The sequence below is a fragment of the Scleropages formosus genome, chromosome 5 (assembly GCF_900964775.1).
Source record: "Scleropages formosus chromosome 5, fSclFor1.1, whole genome shotgun sequence".
NCBI classification, from domain to species: Eukaryota; Metazoa; Chordata; class Actinopteri; order Osteoglossiformes; family Osteoglossidae; genus Scleropages; species Scleropages formosus.
The window spans coordinates 35,051,978-35,058,754 of record NC_041810.1 but is presented as its reverse complement, the minus strand read 5'-3'; positions in this window follow the sequence as shown (position 1 = coordinate 35,058,754).

Genomic DNA, 6,777 nt, shown 5'->3' with positions numbered 1-6,777 from the left:
GTTTATGTATATAACTGTTCACAACAAAGGAACACTGAATTAAGCCATGACACAGTTCTCTTGATCTTTCTGTAATATTATCTTGAGTTTCTGTAACAGAAGACTGGACAGCAGCTGCAGTAGCTACAGAGGTAACAACCTATTTCCTTATTCAGCTGTTCAACTATGTATGATACCCTGATGTTAGACTTGCAGGAATTCCTGACTTTTTACAGGAATTTTGCCAAACAGGTGAAGAAAACTTGGGGGCCCTGCTCAGGAACAATATCCTGAGGCATTCAACAGAATTGGACCACATGGTGGAAAAGGCACTCTGTCAACTTCATCATGGCTGTTTTCTAAATATCATGTGACTCATCCTAGAAGGTCTGTTCAGGTTGGATGCAAGATACCAAACATCAGGTTGAATATGGTCTGATTGTGATGAAAAGGAGAGCTGTTTTGTTTGAGCAAAAGCTCAGCTGTGGACTTTCAATTTTCGTTTTCACTCTGAGAACATGTGAGCAGTATTTTACATTTTTCTTTCCCCTGCTCATCACATCTTCAGAGTCTGTCTCATTGTGTATATACAGGTAATCCCCGACTTGCAATGGAGTTACGTTCTGTGAAACCCATCGTAAGTCAAAAATGCATTTAATACACCTACCCTACCAAACATCATAGCCTAGCATACATGCGATGGCCATTACAGGCTTGCTGCCTTCATGCTGGGCAATTATCTTGAGTTTCTCCTCAAGAGTAATTGCCCTCCTTTTCTTCTTCCCACAAGTAGCAGGAGACATAGATGGACATTTTTGTGACATTATGGATGCACAAAACACAACCGCATAGCAGACTGGGAGATGCGGATTGCTGCTGCTGACCAGCATCGTGAGAGAGTATTGCACCGCATACCGCTTGCCTGGGAAAAAGTCAAAATTCTAAATTCGAAGTACGGTTTCTACTGAATACCTATCACCAGCTCACTACTGTGAAATTGAAAAATCAAAAGTGGAACCATTGTAAGTCAAGGAGCATCTATATATATATATATATATATATATATATATATATATATATGTCTACATATATATCACACATATATATCACACTATACTGCTTAAACTTCTAATCAGCTGTTAACATTGTCCCTCAACATATACACACACACTGCATCAGTTATAACCTGTAGTTGAGTAATGAGAACCTATTTCCAGATTACAGCATTATGGCACATAGGGTGGAATTCATTGTTCATCAAAAGGCTTGTTTTTCATGAAAGCAATAAGCAGCATAGCAATCAGTGCACTTCTGCAGCGGAAATAAATGGTACGATATGGAGATATTTCTGCAACAGCAAATGGCAATAGAACCAGAAAAACTTATGAACTATTTTTATAGTTTGAATGTGAAAACACAATCAATTAATCAATCAATTAATCAGTACACTTTTTCTGACTATTCAGTTCCAATTTTAGCAATAATAATATAAATATCAGTTATACATCTACACCTTTTATAGACACAGATTGTGTTAGGGACATTGCGATCAAAGTACATGTTTGAAAATCACAGGAGGAGCAGAAGAGCAAAAGCTTGCGGTAATCAGGGTTCAAAGGGCACAGAGAAAGCTGACTTTGCAAGCCAGTGGGCAAAGCTACACTCAGAAATGGAATTAATAATTCCTGTGAATATCTGAAATAACTTGAAATTGTAAAATAATGTAAATAACTATTAGATTTCTTGGTGAGAATGTGAAAGGGGTATGTTTTCATCCATTTAGCTCTATGGTTTTTTAAATAATTTCTACATTTTTATGTTTTTAATTTTGTACTCGATTTTATTTCAACTTCTGTGCTCTGATAGTATCCTGTTGAAGGCTGTTTAAAGCTAAATAAATGACACATCACTGGACTATCGTGCACAATTTTGTTGATATTTGAATGTATGCCACTCTTAAGCTTTCATTTGCCATTAGACAGCAGTATGTCATGGGATGAAAGAACAAGAGGGGATTATTTTTGCGTCACTCTTTTTAAAAAAATAAAAGATTAACTGTGCAGAAGGGATTGTGGCCACTGTTCTAAAATAGAGTACTTAACACAGTACCTGAATTCAGTGTGTTGTCCAAGAGAAGTCAAATGAATGCTTAGCACAAACCCCTTTGACCAATATCCTTTGCACAACCTTATGTGACAGTACTGTAATACTGTATATTGTTTCAGCCTCCCAGAATTGATGGTATGTTTCAGTTCACGAAGAATCTTAAAATTGCAGTTTTAAATGTTTTTGCCTGTGAAATACAAATTTATGTGCACTTACACTGCTTTTCATTTGCTCTTGGGGGAAGAATTTAGAATGAATAGTTGTAATAGATGAAAATAAAGGAAAAATAAGTGTCAAGCTCAGCAACAGTTACAATTGCAATAAGTGTTGGTGTGTTTTGACTGAACACAACTCTCTCAATACTCCCAATATCCATTTAAAACAACTTAATAAACAGATGATAAACAATGCAGTCTTAGCTTGCCAAGACATCCTCCGTTCACCTTTCACTTTGCCAGATAATATCCGACAAAGTCTTAGTTCATATTGTGTCCTTTGCCAGCTCTATTGTTGGAAGGGCTTTGGAGGAAAGCGTCAGGTAAATAAATAAATATAATGTAATGTAAATGTAAGGGCAGTATTTCTGGTTCCGTGGGATGGGACATCAGTGTTGCTTTGACACCCCAGTGAAACCAGCTCATTCCCCAAATCTTCCCTGAGGAAAACATGGATTACCACAGTCATTTGATTTTAATCAAATCTAATGATGAATAAACACCTGAAATGCTACTATGCTACTTAGTTAATTTAGCCTGAATTACATTTGTTCAAACTAGACTAATTTTTCCAAAACAAATTATAACGTTAATCTACCTACAACTGTTTATCCATTTATACAGCTGGGTAATTTTACAAGAACAATTTAGGGTAATTACATATGGCTGCAAAGGTTGCCATTCTGTAATGGTCCTATAACCACACACACACACACATTTTCAGAACCGCTTGTCCCATACGGGGTCACGGGGAGCCGGAGCCTAACCCGGCAACTCAGAGCGTAAGGCTGGAGGGGGAGGGGACACACCCAGGACGGGACGCCAGTCCGTCGCAAGGCACCCCAAGCGGGACTTGAACCCCAGACCCACCGAAGAGCAGGACTGCGGTCCAACCCACTGCGCCACCGCACCCCCTCTTGTCCTATAACCAACCATTTCTAATAAGCTTTCTTCCTATAGGATTATTAAAAGATCATGAGCATGTTACCAGGAGGGCATAATTTCATAAAAGTCTCTTAGGTATGTATGTATGTAATAAAAAAAATCAGTAACTTAGTGTTATGATCAGCTCTTTGTTTGAACAACAGAAGACATAAAATTAAACCTAGATACCAAAGAAAGCATAGTGACACATACCCTTCTAACAAGTGCATGTTTATTTCTTGATTTTTTTATGGTTTGCATTTCCTTACTTAGCACTTATTTTAGCTTTCCTAAAAGAAGCCTGATGCAAATCCTAAAAGTGTAAACCTCCTTTCATTGTTGCCTTCTCTCCTGACATTCCCACCACTGTTGGCAATAATACAAAATACTTCTCTCACATTTTATTACAGTTCACAGACAAAACATACACAATACTCAGTTGGCAACTTACCATTTCAGCCTGTTGTTCAGCAGATTGAGTATAAACATTATTTGAGTAAAATCTGAGATCACATACTGGAAAACAAAAAGAAAGAGGGCAGTAAAAAAACACAAAACAATTGGTCTCATTACAGCCTTACTGAAGACCTGTTCCACATCCCCTCTCAAACCAGGGTGCTTCTTTTTTCCAGTTGGTTGACATTAGATGGAATTGGTGTGGGATTTGGCGCAGCACGAGCTGAAGCAGGCGAACTTTGCATAACCACCAGCCTAATGGGTGACTGGGTGGAAGCAGCCGGTGGCTCAGGAGCGTACTCCTTGGTAGGATCCTTGCCGCGGCAGTCGTACAAAATGCAGGAGATGAGGAAGACCAGAAGTAAGATAACGTAGCTGGCAATGAGGATGATGAGATTCAGGGTGACTGGGTCGATCTCCAGATAAAACTCCATGAAGCCCATGGTGCACTCTCACATTCTAAGCATGCTCATGTGTCAGAAGTCAGCTGGGATGGCTGCCACCTTGCGTAGAGTTGTAACAGCAGAGCCCTTTTGCTCAGATCAGATGGTCAGCTGGCTTTGTGACTGAAATACTTTAATCCGCACCACCCCAACCCTGAGCATCAGCAACCAATAGCTGGAATAGCTCCGTTTAATAACTTAAGCTACTATTTTAATTTTCCAAACAGCACAGACCACATACAATTTAACATCCTAGGAAGGACTTGGTGGTGAGTGCTCTTGCCAGTCTCACCCAACATAAAATAACTCAGCTAAGTCAGTGTTGATTTTTTGTGGTGCGTATTTTAAAAGTATTTTGATGCATCATGGTATTATTTAATATTACTGATAATCAAAAAATCAAGATCTGCTTAAGGTTTACATTTATTTGGCAGATGCTCCTACTACATGATTTATACACTAATCATGGTGAGATGGTGAGACACAGATTTACTTGAGGCACAATAAAGATTTCATGTGGAATTATTTTAGGACATTGTGTTATTCACATCTTTACAAGATTATGTCAAAGATTTCAAACATGTTACAATCCAGTACTGTAAAACTCCTGTAATATATATGCAAATATATTATGATTATTATTATTAGGAATGTGACTAGAAATCGTGGATATTTGGATAAAGTTTTATCCAGCTATTCGTGTGATGTACATTGGTTCATATGGTGGAAAGTGACAAACTAACTCTACTTTAGAATCATGTGTCTGCATCTAAGTCGCTCTTTCTGCTAATGGAATGCACACATTGTATTTCCTATGAGATATACGTCGCTTTGGAGAAAAGCTTCTGCTAAATGAATAAATATAAATGTAATGTTAATAGAACTGTTAGGTTCGTTTACATAAAAAATAGGGGCATGTTGTTTGTGGTGGGGGCATTCAGAAATCATTAATAAAAAATACATTCCTTAAAAGTGTATTGTATAAAATAATATGATCTCAGATCCAAAATATTATAAAGACAGCATTTTCACTGTGCATTTTCGTCAGCAGTTACAGATGGATTTTAAAGCACATTGCAGTTAAAAGCAGAGATCCGGTTACACCACTGCAAGCTTTTTCTCAGTAAGCCGTTTCTGATCTGCCCGTCTGCTCCATTAAGTGGAAGACATGGCTGGTGGCTGTCTGTATATAATGTTCTGGTTCTGTTCGTGTCCTGGCTTTCCTAGCTTTATTCTGGTAAGGGAGGATATTACAATGTGCCATCTTTCTGGAGAAAGAGAGCTGCCTGTTTGTCAGCATTTGTCTTTCTCTACTGTATATCAGTACAAGTGTGATGTAACTGTGAACTCAATTTTGATGAAGTCTTCTTCCTAAATACAGCTTTGGATTCCAGACATTTTTTTCTAAATCATCAGTCCGGCCCCAACCCAAGGCATGTCAGTCTCCGAAAGCTCTCATAGTAAAAAGTGGCAGCAGCAAGCAGGTCTATGTTTCTCAAAGCCTTATTGTTCACTGTCGAGGTTCGAGAAGCGTAAAGGAACTATACCACTAACCACTAAAAGTGAAAGGGACCCACATATAAGTGTTTTACAGTTTGCATGAGCTAAAACACTACGGACTGATTGCAATAAATCAACTGGTAAGATAATCCGTTACGTCTTTTTTTGGATTTATTGTAAAATTCTATCTATAATGCAAGTGTGTATGTACCAATTTATCAGCTGAGAGTCAAGGTTTTGGTTTACTTTTTGGTTTGGTTTACCCTTAAAGCTTATGTGATTGGTGAAATGTGTACATTTATAATATCTCAGTATTCACTAGCAGAGAGCAGAAAAAGCTCTTTGTCCACAGAAGACAAAGAGCATTATTTACTGTGCATAGCCAGAACTCTTGTACTTAAACTTTACTAATCATGCTGTCATGTGGAACAGGGGATGCAGGGAAGGTTGGACCCAAGTGCAGGAGAGGTTATCTGAAACCAAGGGATCAGACGAGTTCTCGTTGTCAGGGACAGGCGAAGAGTCGGTCAATCGGGGGTCAGAGTGGAAGCAAGAATCTGTAGACGAAGTCAGTGGGTGAGGCAAATGGTCAGAAGCCAGGGAACTAGAAACAGGAACCAGGGATGAGGGAGGACAGGACATAAACGCAAGGAGAACGGTTGTCTCTATCAGATTCCACAATTTGAATATAGGTGAGTAGTGGTTTTTATGGCCAAGTGTTTCAGCTGGAATCAGGTGCTGCTGGTTAAGGTGTGGGCATGGTTGTGACAGTACCCCCCTCCTCACTGGTGGCTCTAGTTGCCCTGCAACACCTGGAAAGAGGATGGCCCTTAGGACAGGGTGCCAGCCTATCCAGATGGTCCCAATGGAGGTTGGCGATGAGGGATAGATCAAGGATGTTGTACACTGGCACCCAGCTGCATTCCTCCAGGCAGTATGCCTCCCAGTCTACCAGGTACTCCATGCTTCCTCACCAGCGTTGGGAATGCAAGAGTGCCCTCACTCTGTAGGCTGGGTCACCATCCACCTAGACCAGTGGGGGAGGCACGGTGCTACGGGGGGCCTGCAACTAAGATGTCTTGTATGGTTTGAGGAGTGACACATGGAATGACGGACAAACCCTCAAGTGTGGGGGCAGCTGTAAGGGGTAGGTT